A 25476-nucleotide genomic window follows, 5' to 3' on the forward strand; every position below is an offset into this window, starting at 1 on the left:
TGTATGGTTAAGGTTTGAGAATTATTAATGTACCTTGTACTGTACTGTTCTTTACCTATTGCAGAAAACAAGAACAAGTGTTCCACATACTGGCAGGTAACTATGATAGGACTTAATTAGTACTCCACCATATCACTATCCAATGACTTCCAATAGGAACCTAGTATAGGTATTTCCCTAGGGATCCGGTGCCCTGACGAATGCCCCAAACCGCTTAGGCTAATTTTAGTGGGCAGAAGCATGTTGGCAATAGTTTGGGGGTGAGACATTGTGCTCCAATACTCAAATGTATTTTTTGTTTTTAATCTTACCTAGTGTCCCACAAATAAAGGTAATATTCCACTGGGAAACCTAAGGTATTTTTAAAATGTTCATCTGGATCCCATGTTTTATGGAGTTGTCCAGCAAGATTTATGCAAGAACTCCCTCCTAACTACGCAGTCTTCGAGGAGGTCGAGTCTGCCCAGGTGGCATTGTCCCACCAGGGTGGGGAGAGGATTCCTATGATGAAGCATGACATGAATAAGTATGTGATGTTTCCTCTTCCATTAAGGATGACTTCCCAACAAGTTAGGAATTTGAGGTCTCTGCTCAAAATTGAGCATACTTGCACCAGAACCCATATTCTGAGGTTCAAGATACACCCTTGTTTCTTGTGTATCATAGACAAGTACAATTTTGTTGTGTTTACTGTTTGAAAAGGGAAGTACGGTATCTTACCCTTCTTTTCTCCTAATTGTGTTTTCAACACTTCCACCACTCAATTCATAACCAAGGCAAAGAGCGTGGGAGGTAAGATGCAACTCTGTCTCACTCCCAGTTCAGTTAGGATCCGGGAGGATAAACCGTCTTGGTCGTTTCAACTGGCCTGTGGATACGTGACTGTGTGTAGCCTGACCAGAAGATGGTGAAGGTCCTGGGGCAGCCTTAGGGTATGTCTCAGTACCAGATCAAATGCCGCTGTCATGTCCATAAAGGTGACATACAGATGATCTTTCATAATGATGGCATACCTCCAGGTGATGGTCATGAAGTGGAATGTCTGGCCAATTGTTCCGGTGTTCCTTCCTGTAGATGAGCCAAAACCTTATGCTCCTCCATCCACTCCTGCAATCAAGATAGCATTTATTTGCAGAAGATATTTTGAGTGTTATCTATTAGGCTGATTAGCCTGTAATCAGCAGGGCTATCTTTAGTCCCCTTTTTATGGATAGGAACAATTATGGCCCCCCTTGCCATGACTCCGGTATTGAGTGGACTTTTGCTTCAGCAATAGTTAACATATTTAGGTACAGAACCTAGAAATCTGACTCTGAGTGGAATAAGTCCACCAGTATACTGTCAGAGCCAGGTGCTTTTTCTTACTTCATACGAAGTAGAGCAGATTTAGTTTAATCCAAAGTGAATGCTAATTAACTATTCCCAGTTGGAGTTGAATGAGGGGAGGCCAAAGGATATAACGCTGCAGGGATCACTTCTATGGTGGAATCTGGACACATGTTATCAGTACTACTATACAGGGTTTAAAGTGTTCAACCTAATAGTCTACTGAGACAAGCACTTCGGGAGTAGAGTTCCCCCAACCACTACCCACGGCAACAGTTTTCCAAAAGGTTCCATATTCATGCCAAACAAGAGCCTCTAGCATCTATGCTCATTGTTCCTCCCCCCAATCTCTTGCTTACTTGTTTTGTACTTCTTCCTAGCCAGTGCTATATCACTTTTATAACCTTATTTAATAATCTTTATCAAACTTCCATTGGCGGCTGACAGCTTCTGTATACCGGGGCATAATGTGGTTTTAGCCCGCGACTCAGTTGCTTCCTTTGTGAATAAAACTTTAAGAGATTCAAACAAATATGAGTGTTTAGTGCTAAAATTAGGGATGCTTACATTATGTTGTAAGATAGATTCAACGATTCGACCGGCCGGGCCAGGTACTACAACTACAACTCCAAGGTGCCCCTGGGCTAGGACGCTATCCTGATCACGCGCTAGGCGGCGCATAAAGCCCCACCTGGTCCCTCTCCCCGCAAGGACGCGCGCGGGATGTGCCGGGCTAAGCTCGGGCAAAGGGCGGGCCGTCTGTGGCTGGAAGTGGCTGGGCTGGGCTACCTCCCTTTCTTCGTATCCATTAGACCAGTGAGACTTTCATAATATATGTTAATTCAATTGAACAGCCGTTTTTGCTATTCTGCTTTTGATCTATGGTCTAGGTGTTCAGTGTTTACAAACTCCAGTGCCACCTATACATTTAGGAATACTTTATCATGGCGCTGCGCCTTATAAATGGGAGGAAGATTGTACCAAACAGCTTCGGGGGGTCTGTATCTGGAACTCTAGATCGGTTCATTACTAGAGCAGCAAATGTTCTTGAAAATGAAATTTTATCTACAGAAAAAAGGCTGTCCCTAGAGCTGTTGTCCAAACGCTCCTCCTTGGGTACCATCATGACCGCAGTCACCCCAGAGCAACCCCGGTCACTTGACGCCACTAGCTTAGGATCACGTGTGGAGCGAGTAGGAGTGGGTGGGTCCACCATCATATCAACCAGCAATTCTTTCGACTCAATCTTAGATAGCATATCTATACTTCCAAATAGTCCTACTGACCCCAACACTTTGGCTGCCCTTACCCTGTCCCATATAAATGTACCAAATTCTCCCCAAACTGGGAAAACCAAAACCAAACAACCCCAATGTACCGCTGGTAAAAGAAAGCGAGGGGGAGGGACACAAAAGGGTAGAAGTGCCAAGCTAACTAAAACTATTACCGTAAATACATCCCCCATCTCTAAAACGCACTATAGATCTGCCACCATTGCCTCAGGCATAACGTCACCTAAGTTAACACACTGTTGCCCTGCTGAAAACCAACCCCCAAATGGTACTCTAGAAATTCTAGAGCAACTTCTAAGATATATGTTGCTTCCCCTATTTGAGAGGGTTAAACTTATAAATGATTCCATGGCTAAATTGGAAAGTGCCGCAGCGGCAAACTCTGCGACCCTCAATAAAATAGTGGAGCTCTCACGAGCTACCGGGCTAAAACCATCCCGGAGTGTGATCACTGATCCCCAGAGTGCCATAATAGGAACTCCCGTGGAGGTATTAATTAGCCCAAATACTCAATTACATCCCAAACTTTCTATAAATGCCTCATCCCAAACCCTTTCCATCGGTTATATCAGGGAGGGCGCAGCCAGAGAAGATAGAGAAGGTGGGGAAAAGTCAGCGCACACAGTATGCGGTGGTCGCCCATTCTCTAGAGAAAACCGTGAACCTGGGGTGGAGGCACAGCGAGACAAGCTTCCTTGTATAAACCTCCCCCCTGAATCTGCACCCTACACCGTTATCCTGGCTAATGTCCCTGAGATCCAACATGATAAAACAGAGACCCACGGGGAATTGAAGAACAAGGTGATCTATTGGCTAAACAAAAATCGTCCACTCCCACAAGAAATAAACGCGGAGATTTTGCATGTGAGAAGGGTGAGCTGGCTGGGCAGGAGATATAGGGACCTAAATGGCGATTGTATAATTGTCAATTTCAGGGATCCTAGAGTGGTTAGGCATATTTGTTATGAATGGGAGATGCAGGGCAAAGTGGGAATCCAATCTCTAAGCTTGAGCTATTTTTTCCCAAGTTCACACTACAGTCATCTTCCTGTCATGCACAATGGGTGGGATACAGCACCTAGATTCCAACATATTGCTTCAGGCAAGGATCTCTTACCCCCCCGGGCCAACCGTCCTGAGTTCCCTAGTGGCTTGGAGGGGGTTGATTGACTGGGCTCAAGAAATAGGAATGGTAGTGCAGGTTGGCAAAAGGTCAACAAGATTGTGGCTCATGCAGCGTCAACAATTGATATTGGTAATAGTACTAATTGGGTACTTTTGGGGGATAGCTACGTGACACCCTCCACAGCACCCGTTCTGCACCAACCTATTGCTCTAAGAAAGAATCTTAAAATTACTGCTGCCCCTATTGTGGGTCCCAGAGTCCCAACCCCCTCCGACTCACCTACACCGTCCCCCATGGTAGGGGCATCTGTTCAGACTGTGGAGAAACCCCATGGAGCACGTACGATTGAGGACACTAGTCATCCCAAACTAGGTTGTTGTAATTTGAACCCATCTGGTACTAATGTTTCCCAACTGGCATTGCCTCTCTCTTCTACTATTTTCGGTGGCGGCACTTATTTGCACTCCCTGGTATCCTGGAATATCGCAGGTCTAAAGAGTAAAATCTCCACCGCAGAGTGGATTGATCTGGTGGACAAATACGACACCTTGGCATTCCAGGAGACCTGGGCTGCAGAATCAGTACATCATATGGGGTACCTTAATTTCCACAAAGTTGCAGTCTGTGGGACAAAAGGTAGACCGTCAGGAGGTTTAACCATTTGGATCAAACAATCTATGAATTACCTAATCAAGGAACTATATGTTGGTAGCCCAGACATCCTTGCCCTAAAGCTGCACCAGTTAGATGGTTCAGAGCTCTATATTATCAATGTGTATAACAGAGCTAAGCCGGCGGGCGTGGCTCTGACACTTTTCCAATATTGGACTCCTTTCTGGACTCCCTTAGACCCAACAGCAATATAATAATTGTAGGCGATTTAAACTGTTTGTTCGAGCCCCTAAACTCGGACGGGGAATTCCTTACGACGGAGGATGATGTTGTGTGGAGCATCCCCCAGTTAGACCTCACACCCATTAAGAGATAGACAGAATCAGCTCTGCAGCGGATGGGTCTCCGCCTTGAGCGCGGCTTTAGGGCTGCCAACGGGCGATCTGCATCTGATAAAATGGGTAGGGCCACCTTTGACAATGGCCGCTACAAAAGTAGAATTAATTACGCCCTTATAAAAATCGAGTACTGGCCCATACTAAATGACATGGTGATTATGGACCGCCCAGAGAGTGATCATAATCCTCTTATACTGGGACTCCTGTTAACGGTGGCAAGCACAAGCCTACAGCTAAGGTTGCCACCGCTGACGCCCTGCTTACTAACAACTTACGCAGGGTGCGTTGGGCTAAGATTGCCATTGACCCCGAGGTTTTGGGCAGGATTTCTATTAGGCTAACTAGGACTCTGGGGGTTTTGCATTCACTTCCAACTCAGGTAGATATAAACAGAGAGATAATTAATCTCCATGAAGATCTTTTTAGTGACCTCAGATTGTATTTTAAAAAACCTGACATACTAAAGAAGACTCTTGGTAATCCACTGTGTAAATCATGGTATAATAAGTCGTGTAGGGAATCCTATAGTAGATTGGCTCTTGCTATCAAAACCAAAATAATCTCTAATATTAGGATAGCAAGGCTTAACTACCATAAAGCAAAAAAGAAGGCTAAACTTGATTGGAATACCCAACATTGGCAGGACCTTTTAGCAGCCAGTAATCATAGAAATATAACAAAGTTTTGGCATTTAGTCAAATGGGGCAATGGCAGTGTTTCACAGGTTCCTGCTAATCATGTACCGAGAGAAGTCTGGGTTGAGCATTTTGGGTCCCAGTTTTCTGGGGATAACTTGACTGATATTAGTATCATTCCCATTCCTACCCCCGAGGACACTGCCCATGATTTGACTTTTGCAAGCAGTGAAGTTGAGGCGGCGCTAAAAATGATCCCCAGCGGCAAGGCACCAGGTATCGATTGTGTCCCTGCCGATCTCTTTAAGCACGACAAAGAAAACTGGATCCCTTATATAGTCTATCTGGGCAATGCAATAGCAAAGGGGGCTAAAATTCCTGATTCTTGGCGTGGAGCTGAGATTCTCCCGATTTATAAGAAGGGGGATCGTTCCAGCCCGGGGAACTACCGACCGATCAGCCTGATTGATGCCATACAAAAAATCATCGCTAGGATGGTTTTGATACGAATCCAGAGTTGGATCGAACTGGAGGATATATTATCACCCCTACAGGCAGGGTTCAGGTCTTGTATTAGTACAATAGAGCAGGTCCTTAGGTTCCAATTGCTCTATTGGAAAGTTGTTAGTTTAGGCGGAGGAACTATTTACGCTGCTTTTGTTGACCTAAAATCAGCGTTTGATTTAGTTCCCAGGGGTAAATTGTGGGGGGTGCTAAGGGCTCTGGGGATGCCCCCGGAGCTCTTGAATATGGTAATTAAGTTGCATGAAGCTAATTTTGCTCAAGTCCTTTGGGGCAAGCAAGGGCAGGTCACTAGAAGATTTGCTGTGTCCAGGGGTGTTAGGCAGGGCTGTGTACTAGCACCAACCCTGTTTTTGTTATTCATCAACGGGGTGGTGCAATACTACTCAGCCCTTCCGACCGATGCCCCCTCTCTGGGTGGTATTAAGTTTCCGCTACTCATGTTTGCGGATGATACCCTTCTGCTATCGCAGACCCAGGTAGGCCTACAAGCGGCACTGTCTACATTTGAGAAATTTTTGTCATGACCATGACTTGCAGGTCAATATCTCGAAAACTAAACTTATGGTGTTCACCAAGAGCAGACCCGCGGTTGGCCATATTAAAATGAACAACATCAAGTTAGAACAGACAAACATTATGACCTACCTCGGGATTGTTTTGGAGAGTAAAATGAGTTGGAAGCCCCAGATTGAAGCCTTGTCGCTCAAGTTTGCCCAGCTCACGGGGTGCTTGATAAGAGAACAGAGAAAGTCTGAGACCAAGAGGATAGGCCCAGCCATGAAGATTTACAACACTAAGATAGGCTCTGCGATCCTGTATGGTGCGGACCTCTGGGGTTTTGCTGACCTGTCTGTTCTGGTAAAAATACAGAACAAATTCTTAAGAAAATTGACAGGTCTCCCCAGCTCTAGCCCTAGGATACCTTTATTAATGGATCTAGGTTGTCATGCAATAGATGACTTAGCTCACTATAAGCCATTGGCTCTGTGGAGGAGGCTATGGACCACCCCCGAATTAGCGGCTTATGCCAAGGCCACTATGGATGTAAGATCCATCCTGGGTAACATCCCTTGGTTCAAAAATCTCAAATTATCACTTGAGTCAATGGGCTTGGGTAATCTGTGGTCAGATCCTGTCAACAACCTGTTTCCCCCCAAAAAAGTTTATAAAAACATCTATTGGGCAATAGTTTACCAGAAACTCGCCTGCCAAATTCCATCAACATCCCTGTCAGGAATGTTTCTGGATCTCAAATCTATTCCGGCCCTAGAAGAATATTGGGACACAGTAACAAAGCCCAGTGATAGAAAACTCTATCACCAGCTATGGGTTGGCTGCCTTCCAACGAGACTGTTTGCAAAAAAATGGAAAGGTCAGGAGTCTGATCGTTGTCGTAGATGCCCAGAACGCAAAGAATCGATTGCCCACATATTCTTTGAATGCCCTGTTTATGCAGCTCCTCGGGCCAAATGGCTCAAACCAATTTGTCGTAACTTGTCAATAAGGTTTGGGTCTGAGGCACTAAGACTTCTTAAGTCGGATACAAGCGAACCGATTGTTATGGCTGTATCAAAATTTTTGGGCTGGGTGTGGATCCTGAGGGCTAAAAAGGACCTAGTGGTAGGTCTTCCTAACGATCTGTTCTGATGGCTCAGAAACTAATTATGGTATTTTATCCTACTTTTGCTGTAGGTTTTAAACTCTATTTTTATTGCTGGTTTTTATTCAGATTTTATATTGGTATTTGTTTTAAAATGAGGTTTTAAGCATGGTAATGTCTTTTATGATGAAAATTTCGAAATAAAGACTTTTTGAAATTGAACTTGATTCAACGGGTTCAAACTTGGTCACTAGAGATTATTTTTTAGATATCGGCCTTAGTAAGTTAGATTCTCCTAATAGTAACCCATTTTATGACCTTACAAATATTTGTAAGGTCTAATGGGGTTAAAAAAAGACCATTGGTCTGTTTAAGGGGCTTTCCTAATAAATCTCCGGAGAACTCTGCAACAAGGGCGTTGTGATCACTATCTGGTTTGATTAACATATCTATCAGATAAGACCAGAGTCTCAGATCCAACAATATATAGTCTATATGATTAATGTACAAACCTCTTTTGAAGGTGGGACATGGACAGTGGTCTAACTTGGTGCACACATTTGCGGTTTTAAGGCCGTGATCTCGGCAAAATGAAAAAACCGGGAGGCCACTTTTGGCCATTTTGTGGCCGGTTCAAATGCAAGATTAGGAAGGCCCCACTTGGTATCCTCCCCCTTCGTTATGGCGGAGCGTGAGTCGAGGGGTTCAAATTTAGTGTTGCAGTCTCCTGCAATTATCATAAGCCAGGTGTGGTGTAGGCTGCTCTCAACTAAGTGGGCTAATGCATGTAGAGTTGGTTAATTGTTATCTTGGACAGAACAAATATATATGTTCAATACCACTATCTGTTTATTTAAACATCCGGTAATCAGATATATACACAGTATTATATCTGATCCCGTATCAAGGACCTTCATCTTAAACGTACAAGCTTTTTTAATCCAAATTATTAGGCTCCCAGAGGCACACCCAGATTTAACTGGGACGATATTCATATAAAAGGTGAGATAACTGGTATATATATGGGGTTTCTTGCCCATGTTTCCTGTAGCAAGATTATTTGGTGAGCATCAATCAATTCTCCCCTCTCTAGATCATTTAATTTAGCCTGCAATCCAGCCACATTCCAAAACATGAATCTAATTGGAGGCCTAGGCATGGAAATGTTTGCAGCAGTAGATAAACTCAAAGCCAGGTTGAATGGGGTCATGGAGGGATTTGTGCAGAGATTTGTTTGAGCAACAGTAGTATTGCTAATAGCTCTTTTCTGCATGGGCACACGTTGTTGGCAGTTTGATTCTGTTGTTTCTGGGGAGTTTTGAGATAAATCAAAGTCAACCTGACAAGTTAGATCCACTGGTTGGCAGAGTCAATCTAGCTCTGACAGAGCCCCGGAGCTTGTCCTGACTTCTTTCTGCTCCAGTGGATTTCTGGAAAGGATATCAGATCTTATGATGGTGTTACAACCAAGATAAGCTTCCAAAGTTGATGTAGTTTTGATACGTATGTTAGTGGTATGGTGCAGGGAGGCTCAATGTTCCAGGGCAATTGGGCCTTCATTTATTTTATTGTTGAGAAATCTTTTGCCAAAGTAATCTAATTCATTGCAATTAGAACAATATCGTCTGACTACTATGAATTTGTTCCTAATTACTGACCTGCAACCACAAGCTTTGTACACCCAATGGATAACTTTATTAGTAAGGGTCTCTCTATTTAGTTGATTGAATACCTAATATGTGAGGATGGAATGTTTACTTTTTGCTTTCTCCTTCTTCCTTTTTAGCACCACGGTGGACCCCTTCCTATATTTGGGCCACCTTCTTGGCTTCTGGATCCTTGATGGGCCAGTATTAAGATTTACTTAAAATATTTTCTTTGAGAGCACGTTTTTACATAGTGACTGAAACAACTGAAGGTCCTGATGAATGCCCTGGAACCCCGTGAGGGGTCCGTAATTGGGCAGAAACATGTCGACCATGACCACTAAGAGGGTTTTATTTGTTAGAAAACCCTAGTCCTCTTTTTTAACCTACTCCTTTGGACCTACCTAATAAAAATATTTTGGCCCCTTGGGAGTAGTTTTATCCCACTTAACACATCACATTTCTTGAATACACTCTGTCCCTCACTTACTCTATATCCATCGCTCATCTGAAAACACCTCTGCTCCTCCCATTGTGGGAGTTGTAACCCACACCACAGACCTTGCAGTTCGGGTGTGAGGAGAGGACTCAATGATGAAGCATGTCACCTTCGGGTGAGTGAGGGTTCTCGTCCTTAAAATGGACTCCTTCCAAAGAAACTACCTTATCACCTCACATACCATCCTAAGAACTCTGAACGGATATATCTGGAAGTAAGAAACGATCTTTCAGCCCTCAGCTTTCTACCGTACTGGACGTACTTTCGTGTGAATTTGGTGCTGTTTGCAACCATCTTTTCAGCATGTAATTCTTTAGGGTTTTTGACTCACCCTGCATACAGACTATTCATGCACAAGCAATTTTGTAAGCAGTGATGTGAAATGTAATGTCACTTTCCCAGGCACAGAATTATATTTATTTTTCTTAGAGTTCTGTATCACACGGTTTTAAGGAGACTGAATGTTCCCAAGCCCTCACATATTGGGATCCCAGTGATTTCTCATATGAACTTGTCCTTGTAGGTTATGTAGCGCCATTTGTATTAGCAATTTAGGTGCCTAATGGCACCAGGGATGGGAGCTGGTAAATGCGAATCTGTGGGATAGTGAATAAAAATATGATTTCACAAACTGTATTGTTCGTTCTATAACTTGACTGGTTCAAACTATGTCACTCTTGCACAACTGTATGTATAACTTCCATTGTAAAACAAAATATAAAAGAAGCCCTTTCATGAGGGTGTGTCATGAGCTTAAGGAGACAAACTATGTCTGTCTGACCTTTCATTTAGGACTTATTTAGTTGAGTTGAACTATATTTTGTTATGCTATTGTTTTTGCATTTTGTTCTGAGCTTCATGCTATTTTTTGATTTAAATGACTAGTTGACTGATTCTAACCATTTATTTGACCCTCTGTTATGATTTAAACCTTTAATAAACCTTCAATGGTTCTATTTTAATAGTTGTCTTGTTTTCATTGTAAAACCTAATGCTTTACTATTTTACATTGCAATTTATATTGAAATTTGTTGACCAGGCCCAGTTGAGGACCCTCAAAATACTGGGGGATTAGCACTGCTCTCGTTCCGTCAGAAGCACTTTACATTTTACATTATCAGAAAAATCTCTATCAATGTACATGCGCTGGACCTCTGTACTGCGCTAATGCACCAGACATGTGTGCAGTGCTTAATTTGTAAAATATTAAGTGCGAGGGCCCTGACCTGGAGGCCACTGCAGCTTGCACCACCCATCGCCCTTGTCATCGCTGCCAAAACAACTACTAACCCTCTCTCTAGGATGTAAATGCGACAGTTCAGAATATTCCAGGTCCCCAAAGCTAAAGGAATGGCTGGGGAATCAGGTATTAGTAATTTTGTAATGTATATTGGTTTCCTTAACAACTGACATACTTCTCATCTCTAAATTACATGAGCAGTGCCACCTTGTGGCAGACTGCCCTAAGTGTGGTATTGACAATTAGGTGCCGAGCACCGGAAACCAATTAAGTGCCGGTGCTCAGTATCGGAAAGCTCCGGCTCAAATTAAGCACTGCATGTGTGCAATGGAATGTCAGAATACCAACCTTCGTCAACAGTAAGTGCGGCTGCTACCAGTGAGTTTTTTTTGTTTAAATTCCTTCTTTAAGTTGTTCCACAAATAATATTTTCACGTACAATTTTGTTTTTCTTTCTAATGCAGAAATGAAAGGGATAACAAGCGTATCCCATCAGCACACTGTGGAGACTCCCATTTTAGCTGTTGCAGTACTGCACATAAAGTCCTGCTAAGCTGCAAATGAGTTTGTTCCCAAACTGTGGGTTCCAGTTGCTATGGCTGCAGCTCTTCACCCCACTCCAGAAAGGTTACAACGCTCAGATCAGTTGCCATAAATAATAATTCCTTTAGCAGCCCCAGGAGAGTAAAGCAGTAGGCCTCCCTCAGTTCTCCCCAGCAACTGTCACCCCACAGAATGTTCCTACACCAGACATCTAAAATGAAACTCATTTACAAGGGAGCTATCATAGCTCTTATAGTCCATACTAATTCAAGAGAACACAGTACTAGAATACCCACTGCGACAGATTACTGGCCAACCATCCATAAAGAGCTTTATTATTCATGTACTTCCTTCCGCATTTTCAATCTTTTTTCAGGAAAAACATTATCATTAAACCATTTAAGAAATTTGGACAATATTGCATAGACCTCCCCCTCCCAAACAATTCTAAACGTGGGTGATATATCACTGATAAAATGTATTCCACCTACTATGAGATTGAGGCTATTGTGAGATAACTAGTATCCTTTCAGTTCAAAGATTCTTCTTATTTGGAAATATGACCATATAGCCTACTATTTAGGGCTATACTAGTTGTTAGGGGTCCTGTACCTGACTGGCGAGGTTCTATAACGAGAGATTAGAGCATTTCATCCAGATGGGAGAATGTTATAGGTTATAAAAAGGAGAAACGCAAAGATGAGCATTGGAATGTTGGGGCAGAAGGTCTATAGCAGCCTTTGGTAGCCCTGAGCCTCTCAATTCGCTTCAATGGAACTGTCAACATTCCAATGTTCTAATCTGGAATAATACTGGCTTTGCCAGACATTACCATGTAGTCGAGATGGCCCAGGATTCACAACTGATTGCAGGAAGCTACATAACAAAATAAAATATATAAGTTAATAATCACAGCTACAGCAATCGCGTAGAAATGATTCAGAAAAGGAGACATGCCATAGGAGGTCTAGACTCCTTTTTAAACACTACAAATTTGGTGTTTGGGGCGAGATAATAGAATGAGTCTCTGAGAGTTCCTTGTTGGGGTTTTATACAGGCTCTCGCAAATGTATAATTTGAGAAATGTGAGAAATGATCACAGAGAGCCTTGCTTATTGAATTGTCTCTATATTTGTATCTTTTTTTTGTTCAATAAACTTTATTCATTTTTTATAAACATTGCTATTGGGTGCTCCAATGCAGACTGCCCGGCAACAATCTCCTTATGCGTTACCTGCTGGTTTAACACATGCTGTCAATGATGCTGCTGAAAGACTGTTTACAGCCATCATGTTCCAATTACCCTTAACAGTTGCTGCAGCAAATTTGATCTGCTAATGAAAACGCTTATATTAGTAACCTGCACAAGTTAAGAATTAAAATAAAACACACTAAAATGAAATTTTTGTAGGTGGTAATCACACTTGAATGTTGTTGGCCTGCACGTAACTAAAGGGCAGAATTAAGTTAGCCTAACTGTCAATGTTAACTGGAAAATAATGCATTAACACAGAAAGGCCTGTTTTCATATTAAATAAGTTGTTTGTACAAGATGTTTTTCTTCTCTTGCTGCAGATGTTGCAAGCTCAGAAGACTACTGTTAGCTAGTGAGTAGACATCTGTTTTGTATTATACATCTGATTGTGAGCGTCTCACCCAGAGGAGATGAAAACTACAGGAAGGCTTATTCATGGGAAGTAGTTTTGGTCCACAAGAAATACCACTGTAACCTTTCAAGGAGTAATGTCTGAAAGTCTACTATGCTCTGGTGGGATCATCAATCAAACAATTAATCAATCAATCAATCAATCAATTATGTGGCTTGTAAAGCATAAATACTCACCCCTAAGGGTCTGAAGGAGCTTGGAGGGGACTGCTAGTCTGTTGAAGATGCTGTGGTTCAGTCGAAGAGCCAGGTCTTGAGGTCCTTCCTGAATTGAGGCAGTGACAGTGATTGCCTGCGGTGGAGAGAGAAGGTGTTCCAGGTCTTTGATGCGAGGTAGGAGAAGGATCTTCCTCCGGCCGTGATATTGCAGATACGTGGGACCGTTGCCAGGACCGGTTGGGAAGACCAGAGGTCTCTGGTGGGTGCGTGGAATGCAAGGCGGTGGTCATGGTATGGAGGCCCCATGTCATGTAGGGCTTTATAGACATGTGTGAGGAGCTTGAAGGTTATTATTTTTTTTTTACTGGAAGCCAGTCGAGGTCTCTCAGGTGGCCGGTGATGTGGCTGCTGCGGGGGATGTTGAGGATAAGAATGGCGGAGGCATTCTGAATGTTCTGCAGTTTCTTGAGGAGTTTCTGGGTGATGCCGGCATAGAGTGCTTTGCCATAGCCAATTCTGCTGCTGATGATTATGTGGGTCACCCTCTTTCTGGACTCAGTGGGATCCACTTGAAGATCTTTTGGAGCAGGCGTAGCGTTTGGAAACAGGAGGATGAGACAGCGTTGATCTGGTGACTCATGGTGAACGAGGAGTCCAGGATGATTTAGTTTTTTTCGAGTTGTCTATGGCGGGTTCCAAGTTCTGCGGGCCACCAAGAGTCATTCCAGGTGGAGGGGGTGGAGCCCATGATGAGGACTTTGGCCTTCTCTGAGTTGAGCTTGAAGCAGCTATTCTTCATCCAGGTGGTGACAGCATTCATCCCATCGTGGAAGTTCTTGGCAACTGTGGGTTAGTTGGTGAGGGAAAGAATCAGCTGGGTCTCGCATGCATAGGCATAGGATGTTGAGTCCATGGTTCCAGACGATGGCTGCGAGCGGGGCCATGTAGATGTTGAAGAGAGTGGGGCTCAGGGAGTAGCCCTGAGGCTCTCTGCAGCCGATCTCTTTGGGTTCAGAGTGGAACGGTGGTACGCTGACTCTCTGTGGTTGGCCGATGAGGAAGGAGCAGATCCATTCCAGGGCTTTGTCGCGGATGCCTGCGTAGTGGAGTCTTGTGCATAGGGTACGCTGAGAGACTGTATTGAAGGTGGTTGAGAGGTCCAGGAGGATGTGGGCTGCAGTTTCGCCTCAGTCGAGGAGGGTGAAGATGTCATCTGTAGTGGTGAGGAAGGCAGTCTTGGCGCAGTGGTTGTTTTGGATGCCGAATTGAGGTCCATTATGTGGTTCTCTTCGATGAGCTCCGAGAGTTGGACGTTGATGGCCTTCTTGATTACCTTGACTGGGAAGGGGAGAAGGGAGTTAGGTCTGAAGTTCTTGAGGTCGATCGAGTCGGCAGAGGGTTTCTTCATCAAGGGGCTGATCTCTGTGTGTTTCCAGTCTTTTCAGGAAGGTGGCCGAGTTGATGGTGCAGTTTATGGTGCCGCAGAGTTCATGGGTGATGTTGGTACCGGCTCTGTTGAAGATGTGGTCTGGGCAGGGGTACGAGGATGCCCCAGAGTAAATACTTTTCATGATCTTGAGGGTGTTGTTAGCGGTGAGAGGAGTCCAGCTGAGTAGGGTCTGTTGGCGTCCGTTGTAACTGGGTGTGATGGTTTTGCTGAGGGAGGTGGTGAGCTGTTCTTCGGTTACCTTCTGTGAAAGTAGCAGTGGGCGTGGTGGTGTATGGTGGGTTTGGTGAAGGAGAAGTGGACGCGTCGGTGATTGGTCCACAGTAGCTCAGGGTGTGGCTGATTGTGTTGGTGTCACTTGCGGAGAAGATGGGGGTCAACCGAGTGTCCTGCTGAGGGGTTTTGGGGAGTTGTCCAGTTGTTTGAGTCAGGGATGAGGAGTTTTTGTTGTTGGAGTTGTTCAGCTGAAAGTTGAGGTCGCCAAGGAGGATGCAGTCTGTGAATGTGGGATGTGATGATGTCCATGACTGAATCGCTGAAGGGTGGGCAGGGGCTGGGGGGGGTTCTGTAGATGAGGGTGCAGTGGAGGGTGGTGTTTGGGTTGATCTGGACCTGGAAGTGGAAGTGCTCCATGGTGGTCGAGTTGTCGTCCTTGTGGGTGGTGAGGCAGAGGGTGCTTTTGTGTACGATGGCGATGCCTCTCCCCAGTTTGTTGATGTGGTCCTTGTGAATGATCTTGTAGCCATCTGGGATGGCAGTGGCTATGTCCAGAGTGGAGGTGAAGTTCATCCAGGGTTCCGTGAGGAAGGAGATGTCGGGGTTGACGGAGTCAAGCAGGTCCTAGATCTCCACGACGTGTTTGTGGAGGGAACGTGTGTTGAGCAGGATGCAGTTGAGATGGTCCAGTTCTGTATTTGTTGGTCATGCGGTGGGTGGGGCTGGTTGGTGTGTGTTGGCAGCCGAAGGTGCAGCTGCAGTTCGGGCATGAAAAAGGGCCCTGGGTGTCATTTGCCGATGTCTGGCGACAGGTGGTTTGGCATCCGGTGTTGAGGGCATAGAGAGTGCTGGCGTCGTAGTGGTGGATGGTCTGAGGACAAGGGTCTGTGGCGCGGCCACCTTAAGTAATGTGAGGGGAGGGCTGGACAGCTGGGAAGCAGGAAATTGGGAAGCGGCACTGGAGGGGGGAGGGCCACCGGAAACGAGCATCGGCAGGGACACGGAGGGAAAAAGGTGCAAACAGTGGAAAGAGGCAAAAGGGAAAAAAAGTGAAAAATTGAAAAAAAGAAAGTGAAAGGAAGGAAAAAGAAAGGCAAAAGGCAGAGAGACTGAGGGCAGAGCAGAGCAGAGAAGCTCCCCACTGGACCACCAGGGGTGAGGGTGGAGGAGGGCCTTGAACTGAGACCAGCAAGGGGCAGCAGCTACCTAGACAGAGCTGTACGGGAAGGGAAGCAGTTCACTGACAAGGTCAGTTAGATTGCTCCTTTCACTGTGCAATAGCTGCCATAAGTAGTGTGAGGGAGAGGGCTGGACAGCTGGGAGGTGGAAAAGCAGGAAGCGGCACTGGTGGGGTGGGCCATGGGTGATGAGCATGGACACAGGCAAAAAGGCACAAAAAGTTGAAAGAGGCACAAGAGAAGAAAACGGGAAAAAAGTGAAAAAAGCAAAGGAAAATGAAAGGAAGGAAAATGAAGGGCAGAAGGCAGAGATACAGAGGGCAGAGCAGAGAAGTTCCCTACTGGCACACCAGGGATGAGGCGCAGGCAGGTGCCTGAGGAGGGCCTCAAACTCAGACCCTCAAGGGTCAGGGGCAGCAGCTACCTAGGCGGAGCTGTGCGGTTCACTGACATGGTCAGATCATGGGGAGTGATCCTGTCCCCGAGAGTCTGCGGATATTCTATTGGTGGATGAAGAAGAAGAAAGAAAATAATGTTGTGACATAGACTTTGTTTGTTTATTTTAGTGCGTGTTCTTAGAGTAGGCAGGCCAGATCTTACAGATTCCTTCCTTGACTCTCTGTCGGAAACTATTCTTTTGAGTTTCTGATGCCTTTCTTCATAAGAGGCTGCTTTCTTAGATTTTGTCATGAATTGTCTGCTCACTCAAGTCCCGCTGCGTACGTTTGAGCTGAGAATACTTTCCAGCTTATAATACTAAAGCTTTATGCTTATACCCTGATTTTGACATCAGTACTCTTTATGGGTATCTGAACTGACACCTTTTCTCTCCTAATCCCAAACTAATTTACAATAGGTCGTTTTTACTTTATGAACACACTTTTTGTATAATTTTTATACTGACTGTGATTTTAGGCAATATTTTATTCTATTTTATAATCAAATATTGATTAATGGATTATATTAACTTTTACAATTGAAATGTATTTTTAATGAATAATTAGATGCTCAACTAAACGATTTGAAAATCAAATATTTTAAATCACACTAACTCTCTTTATTTACTGAATATAAAGTCTTTAATGATGTGTTTATGTAGATGATTGCGCCTCATTTTTTGTCGTTGACCGTCAAAGATCCATATGCCCACTGGCAGGGGCTATTTAATGATTACACCCGAAGGTTGAGATACAGAAAACCCTTCTCCATCACAGTGGAATTCATACAGGAAAAGCCCAATAAAGAATCCTGTTGGGCAGGGAAGTCTCAAGCATGAAAACAATGAGTCAAAAATCTTACCAAGATTCAAATTGATCTGTCTCCCGTTTTGCTTGATTTGGTCATTTTATCTACTTCAGTTTTTCAGTTGTTTAGTGTTGTGATACAGAGAGCCTTTTCAGGGATTGCAGCAGATAATATTCCACCACATCAAAAAACCTAATTAGGCCCTTGACTGGAGTTGAGTTAAACCAAACAGCTTATTCTATTTCGCATAAATTAAGACAAAAATGAATGAGACTCAATTGAAAGAATCCAAATTAAATTTCACACCAGAAACATCTAAAGCAAAAGTAATATCTTCAGAGACTTCTAGTCAATGCAAAGTGTGGTAAACCAGTGGGCGAAGGTAAAATGTGCTCTTTCATAGATGGAATATTAAGGTTTGTGGTTATGTTGCTGTGTCAACGGGAAATATAACTTGAAAGAGATCTATGCCACTGACTCTGGCATATTGTGTCCTAAATTATTCTATATTGTACGTCGCTAATGAGGATGAGTGTATGGAGGAAATGTAGGCCAACATAAGACAACAAGATCAATCCACTACTACCGCAACACCAACTGAAGCAACCATTATAAGTTTAATAAATGGTGCAAAACATTCAGGAGCACTAGACCCGGAGGTTAGTGACCCCCCCCCCCACCCATTTGATAAATAAGGCGGTTTGTGACCAATAAAACGTTTTTCTAATGTACTAAAATCATTTAGCAATTTGAAAAGTTTTTTCGCCAATTACTAAATTGCTTTAAAAATTATAGCTGATTCATAATTTGAAATGAGTATGTATAGGGTGTCCCTTCCAAATTGTGGATCGGGTAACCTACGTATCAATGATTAGTTATATAAAGCGTTATTGTACAGTTAATAAAAACCATTACAAAAATTTGAAATACCTGAATTTAAAAAACAAAAAATGAAAATTCAACAGCAAATAGACAGGTAATGAATCATAAAATTTATAAAAATTAATCTCATCCTTAATAAATTGCTCTGTCTAGGACAGGGAGAAGGTTCATGTTTGATGTACGAGTTCATGATGGGGATTAGGACTTTACCAGAGTTCCTCTCTTTTTCTCAAAATTATTTATGAATTGGACTACTCTGCAAATTAGTTGAGGGTCCACGGAACACAATATTTGTGTTACAGCGGACCGACAGGTACATACAACAATTTCATTGAACTTCACCTTTAGTCTGCTCCGACGTTCCAAATTCATGGCGGGACAGATGCAGATCAAATGAATTAAGTCCTATTTTCTTGCTCCACACAGTTCGCACCCTTTATTTTCTTGCATCCGCCATTTTGGTTGATCAAAGTTTGTTGGTAAGTTACCGAGCCTCAATGTGAGATATCTAGATTTTTTATATGCTGAGAAGGCAAGTTGTAAATATGCTGCTGGAACCAGCTTTTTATATGATTGTATTGTCATCCAGGCATGTTCACGATGACTCAGGGCTGACTTATCGTTAAGTAACGAATGCCTGCTGGCCGCCTTCTTTGCTGTTTGTTTAAACAATGATACCGGAAGCCTGGTTTCCCAAAGTGGAGCCAATTGTGTTGATTCTAAAGAGGTTTTTACAAATTTGGCATACTGAGAGTTAGGACTATTATGAATTGCTTCCCACATGGCACAATAAATCTCTGTTTCCTGGTTCATCCAGACATTGTACCAAAATTTGACAGTCTCATATTTTTTTAGCAGTACTTGTGATTGCAGGCCAAATTCAAGTCACACTTGTGCGGGTGATGCATTAATTGGCAAACCAAATACACGCTTGTAGATTTTTGTTTGTATTTTTTCTATGAGCTGTGCACTTATCCCGTGATGTAATATGCTCCCGTAAGATATTGTTGGCAATAACTTTGCTTTCATTACGTTTAACTCCTTCCGTGCTCATGACGGAACCACGCCGTCATGAGCCACGGTTGCCGTGTGCTCATGACGGAGTGGTTCCATCATGCAGCGGCCGTTGGCGGCCGCGCCGCCCACGCGGCGCTAATTCCCCGCCTGTGCGGGCGATTAGCGCTGTGGGCGGAGTCATGACGGAACCACTCCGTCATGAGCACAGCCCAACCGTGGCTCATGACGGCGTGGCTCCGTCATGAGCACCGGGCCACCGCGCTGCCCCCCCGCACCCCCAGCGCTGCGGCGGAATTTCCGCCGCAGCAAAGGGGTTAAGAGCGGATTGAACATTGGGCCTTTAAGTTTGGTTGCTAGATTGCTAAAAGCGTCTAACAAGGCAATCCCCTTCTTTTCGATGGCATTCAAATGCGTTACAAAGTTTAGGCGCTTGTCTAATTGTACCCCCAGGTACTTATAACTTTCCACCACTTCCAATTTGCTCTTATCTATTGCGAAAGCTGGTGGCACTTTATGCCGGCGAGTTATAACCATAATCTTTGTCTTCTTGCTGTTTATTTCTAATTAGTTTGCTTTTGTGTATCTGGTCAGTTCTTGCAATAGGCATTGTAAGCCAATTTTTGTCTGGCTAAGTAAAACCACATCATCGGCATAGGATAGGTGTGTAACGCGCAGGTGACCTAGCCGTGGTGGATGGGCATTGATCTGATCCAAGTTTGTTGTTAACCCCTTCGGTGCTCATGACGGAATGGTTCCGTCATGACCCACGGTTGAGCTGTGCTCATGACGGAACCATTCCGTCATGACCACGCCCGCGCAAGATTCCGTCAGCACAGCGGCGGAATCTGCGCAGCATCGAAGGGGTTAAATCAGCCACGAATAAATTGAAGAGATGGGGTGCCAGCACGCAGCCTTGTTTTAAACCATCATGGGTGCTGATCTTTCGAGTTAGCCGCTGGCCGTCGTCAATCTTTACCTGCATCCAGGTGTTAGTGTGCATGTCAATGATTGGAATTAGGATTGAGTCAGACAGGCCCTGCTGCTTCAGTTTGCACCAAAGTAAATGCCTGCTAACACGGTCAAAGGCCGCCTTGAAGTCTACGAAACAGGCATAAAGTGCTTGGTGATTTTGTAAACTTTTTTCCGCGATTAGGCTCAAGGCCATTATGTTTGCCATCGTGCCTGTACCGCGGTGAAACCCTGTCTGGTTTGTCGGGATTTTATTGTTGGTTTCAGACCATTTTGCAAGATCCGCTAATACTAGGGATGCGTAGTATTTAGCTAATGCATCAATGAGAGCTATCAACCGGTAATTGGCCGGATTTTTGCAATCTCCGCCTTTGTAAATTGGATTAATAATTGCTCCCCTCCAACTTTCTGGGAGCTGACGTGTGTTGTTTATGGATCGGAACAGGTGGTTAAATTTACCAGCCCAATATTGTGGATCCTCCTTGTAGATTGCCTGCGGGATGCCATTCGGTCCTTGTGCACTGTCTTGCCTACTTCTTCTGATTATTTGTAATATTTGAAGTTCGTCGCTTGTCCGCAATGATTGGACTAGACTTTCCTGTTGGATTTTGTACTTGTTTGGCCAGTCATAAGGCATGTCTTTCAAGGTAGCTTCTGGCAGCTGCAAGATTGATCCTATTGAAAAGGTCTCAGCTATGTGTTGGACCCATGCGCTTTCGGTTAAACAAGTCATACCTATAACTTGTGTCGATCTGCTCAGAGAGTTGACTTGCTGCCAAAAGGCCCTGGTGTCAGATTTTTTTGTGTTATACAGAAGTTTGGACCAGAACTCATTGGCTTGATGTTTTTTCTCCGTCCAGATTAGCTTCTTATAGAGTTTCCTGATTCTCCTAACTTCTTGCCAAGAACTTGAATTTGCCTTTTGGCCTTGTGCTCGTCTTGTGGATTTCCGCAAGCGTCTTCTCAAAGTAAGTGTGGCTTTTGAAAAGGCAGCACTGTATGTTAAATTACCCTTCTTTTTGGTGTTGATAGTTGTCCTGGGTAACTTGTTTAGATAATTAGTCCAAGTCTCAGAACACAGATCTTTGTCTGAAACTAAGGATTGGAGTTCCTTCTTGGCATCCAGCGCTATTTGTGGCAGAGTGGTACTTGTCCACCTCAATCGCTTCAGATTGATTGTAGATACTTCGCCTACCATTGTTTGTACTTTTTGGTACCTTGAAGGTGTCAGTTTTATTTCAATATGCTGCATTGAATGGTCACTATCTAATGAACTGATTATTTGAATTTTTTTTATCAATCTTAGCAATGGTAGTGTAACTATAGTGTAGTCCAAAATTGAGCTTGTTCCGTGACCTATATAGGTTGTAGAAGGTGGTTTATCTTGCTCGTATCTTCCATTTAACACCCTTAACCCAATATACTCAAGGTCCCACATCAAGTGCCTACCAGCTGTATCCGTCTTCTTTGCGGGTGGAATCTCCTGGGGTTCTACACACCACTGCTCATTTGCTATAATGATGTGATCCTCTTCTTCCGGACAATGCAGAAGATTGGCATTGAAATCGCCTGTCAAGATAATGTCCCATTTTGGTTGTTCAAGGTGAAAGTTGGAGATGACATTATTGATGCGTTTAAAGAGCTCTTTTTTAGATGCGTATTTCTGGTGGGCTTATACATTAATTAAAATAATTGTTCCAATTTTACTGCGGGAAATCCCATCCAGTTTAATAATTTGCATATCTGCTGATGATGGGGGCAGTTGAGTGGCCTTGATCTTAAGTGCGGTGGATATGTATACTGACAGTCCCCCCTTGGCACGCCCGTGTCGCTGAGTGTGGGTCGCGATAGCGTGGAAACATAGTCTACCTGTTACATCAATTGGCTCCATTAGCCATGTTTCCTGGAGGGCTATGATGTCATACATGCCCCAAGTGATTGTTTTTCTAGTATCATTTAGAATGGCTTTTGCTCCTGCAATGTTCCAGGAGAGGAGTTTGATCGAATTTCCCTCTACTTTGTCTGCCGGGTAACAGATTCAGTCGTCATTAATGCGCTGTATCGGACCCCGGCTATCATTGTTGTCATTATCTGCTCCCCTAGCACCATGTAGTACAGAATGAGTGAGTTGACTTGCCTGTGTGTGATCTTCTCTTTTGCCATGTTTCCTTAGGAGGGGAGATGGATATCCCGGTTTTGCTTCTTCTTTCAGACTGATTCCCCACTCCTCGAATTTGGTGGTTTCAGCAAGAATGCTCTTAACGATTCTCTCGTTACTCCATGTTGTCAATGTGCCTTCCTTTGCTACATTGTCTCTGAGGGAGATAAATTCTATTGAAAGTAGATCAGCTGTTGTTATTTGACTGAGACTTGTGATTGTAGATATCAGATGAAGAATGTTTCCTAGGTTTAAATAGTCTTGTGTACCATGTACTTTATGATTTGGAATGAAAAGTAGCCTTCCTACTGTTGCGGTTTTTGTGTCTGGTGTTGGTTCGTAGGTGAGGCGTGTTTTATCGATTGGCCCGGTACTTCTTATTTTTTGACTTCCGTGGTCCTTTGTGTCAACACGCGGGTGTTTTATAATTTGCTTATTAACATCCTTCTGAGACTGTTCGATTGGTGTTCTGCCCTTGGAAATTCCATCCTTGCAATCTCGGGTTTGGCCGACAGTTTGTGTATGGTACCCTTTTTCCATAGCAACAGACATGGGTCTGGGTCCAAGTTTTACTACATTTGTTGGTTCAATGTTTTGTTGTGATTCTTTATTCCCTGAAGTTAGTATTTCTTGTAATTATTCATGACGGCCCTTATCAACCTTGGCTGTGATTGTCCTGATGTTTTTGTTATCACTTTTGCCTGACCTGCAATTAGCATTTGGAATAGTGATCTGAATGGGCGATGCCTTCTTGTTATTTTCCGTGCCTTGAATGACCATCCTTTGGCATCCCTGATTGGTGGCCTCGCGCTTATTTTGATCAGGCTCATTAATGTTGAGTTTTTTGCGCTTCTGCGATGTATACGGTTTTTGATTAGTGGTGATCATCGTATGATATGAATCACTTTGTGGACTCGCTGTGTTCTTTTGTTCTGCTATGTCATTGTCCACTTGTTCCATGGTCCAATCCGCACTACTTGAGACAAAAGATGAGGTCGTTAGGTCGATTGTGGTACCTATAGTTTGTGGTTGTGCAATCCCCTCACAATTCGTAGGTATTTTGGATGACACCCTATGCATCTGGTCAGTTGATCTTTTGGGCGTGGTTTTAGATCTCTCTTTTTGGGGTGTATGCTTCAGGTCTTTACAATCGATCTTTGCCTTTGTTGATGGTATCTGTACTCTCAGGTTTGGATCGGTTTCAGTTTTAATTTTTGTTTTTACACAATTGAAAATGGGGTAGCTAATCAACACCTGCTTCTCGGCAGGTAGAGAATTTGCTAGATGATTTCTGTTTTTCTTGCTCGTTTCTTTTGTCGCTTCGTTAGACCTTTTTGATGGTGAGCAGTCTATATATCGACTTTTTAATATCGAGGGACATAAATATCGAGTCAAAAATATCGAATGTCCAAAATATCGAAATAGCTAATATCGATGTGAAAAATATTGTTTTTTTTTTTGACTTATATGTCGATGTAAGTAATATCGTTAGTAATAATATCGACATGTGAAAATATCGTCATTGTGTGTTTAGTAAATATTTTGAAGTTGTTTGTATAAATAGTTAAAATGTATATAATATGAGAAATATTTATATTGTTTTAGGGGCGGGATGTTGGGTTATAGGGGATAAGGGTGGGGAGTGTTTTAAAAAAGTTAATTTATTTTTTTAATATATTGTAAAATTTAATTAGTAAATTTTATTTAAAATGTGAAATGTATATTTATTTTAGGAGCGGGATGTTGGTTTATAGGGGATAAGGGTGGGAAGTGTATTAAAAATGTTTATATATTGTTTAATTTAAAAAAAAAAAAAAATTAGAAATTGTAAATTAAATGTAGAATTTTAAAAATAATTTTAGGAGCGGGATGTTGGTTTATAGGGGATAAGGGTGGGAAGTGTTTTAAAAATGTTTATATATTTGTACATTTTTAAAACTAAATTTTTAGAAATTGTAAATTAAATTTAGAATTTAAAAATTTTTTTTAGGGGATAAGGGTGGGAAGTGTATTAAAAATGTTTATATATTGTTTGATTTTTTTTAAAATTTATTTAGAAATTGTAAATTAAATTTAGAATTTTAGAAATAATTTTAGGAGCGGGATGTTGGTTTATAGGGGATAAGGGTGGGAAGTGTTTTAAAAATGTTTATATATTTGTTAATTTTAAAAAAAAATAATTAGAAATTGTAAAATAAATTAAGAATTTTACTAATAATTTTAGGAGTGGGATGTTGGTTAATAGGGGATAAGGGTGGGAAGTGTTTTAAAAATGTTTATATATTGTTTAATTTAAAAAAAAAAAAAAACATTAGAAATTGTAAATTAAATGTAGAATTTTAAAAATCATTTTAGGAGCGGGATGTTGGTTTATAGGGGATAAGGGTGGGAAGTGTTTTAAAAATGTTTATATATTTGTACATTTTTAAAACTAAATTTTTAGAAATTGTAAATTAAATTTAGAATTTTAAAAAATTTTTAGGAGCGGGATGTTGGTTTATAGGGGATAAGGGTGGGAAGTGTATTAAAAATGTTTAAATATTGTTTGAATTTTTTTTTAATTTATTTAGAAATTGTAAATTAAATTTAGAATTTTAGAAATAATTTTAGGAGCGGGATGTTGGTTTATAGGGGATAAGGGTGGGAAGTTTTTTAAAAATGTTTATATATTTGTTAATTTAAAAAAAAAAAAAAATTTAGAAATTGTAAAATAAATTAAGAATTTTACTAATAATTTTAGGAGTGGGATGTTGGTTAATAGGGGATAAGGGTGGGAAGTGTTTTAAAAATGTTTATATATTTGTTAATTTAAAAAAAAAAAAATTTAGAAATTGTAACTTTAATTTAGAATGTTACAAATAATTTTAGGAGCGGAATGTTGGGTTATAGGGGATAAGGGTGGGAAGTTAATTTAAAATGTTTATATATTTTTTAATTAAAAAATAAAAATATTAGGAAATTTAAATATATTTTAGAATTTAACAAATCCCATAATTAAATATAGATTTCAGTCAGAATATTAAATTAATTAAGTTCACTGTCCAGCACTTATCTTAATGAAATATAGACTGGAGTAGGAATAGTAAATTCATTAAGT

The 25476-nt window shown here is 42.3% G+C and overlaps 1 long non-coding RNA gene across 1 annotated transcript in view; it reads left to right on the forward strand.

Annotated features, from left to right (window-relative positions):
- The window catches only part of LOC146821282 (uncharacterized), a 218525-nt gene that overhangs the window by 1060 nt on the left and 191989 nt on the right, over positions 1 to 25476 (forward strand). The gene's annotated exons all lie outside the window — the stretch shown is intronic.

Source organism: Triturus cristatus, chromosome 6, assembly GCF_964204655.1.
Source record: "Triturus cristatus chromosome 6, aTriCri1.1, whole genome shotgun sequence".
In the NCBI taxonomy this organism is placed as follows: domain Eukaryota; kingdom Metazoa; phylum Chordata; class Amphibia; order Caudata; family Salamandridae; genus Triturus; species Triturus cristatus.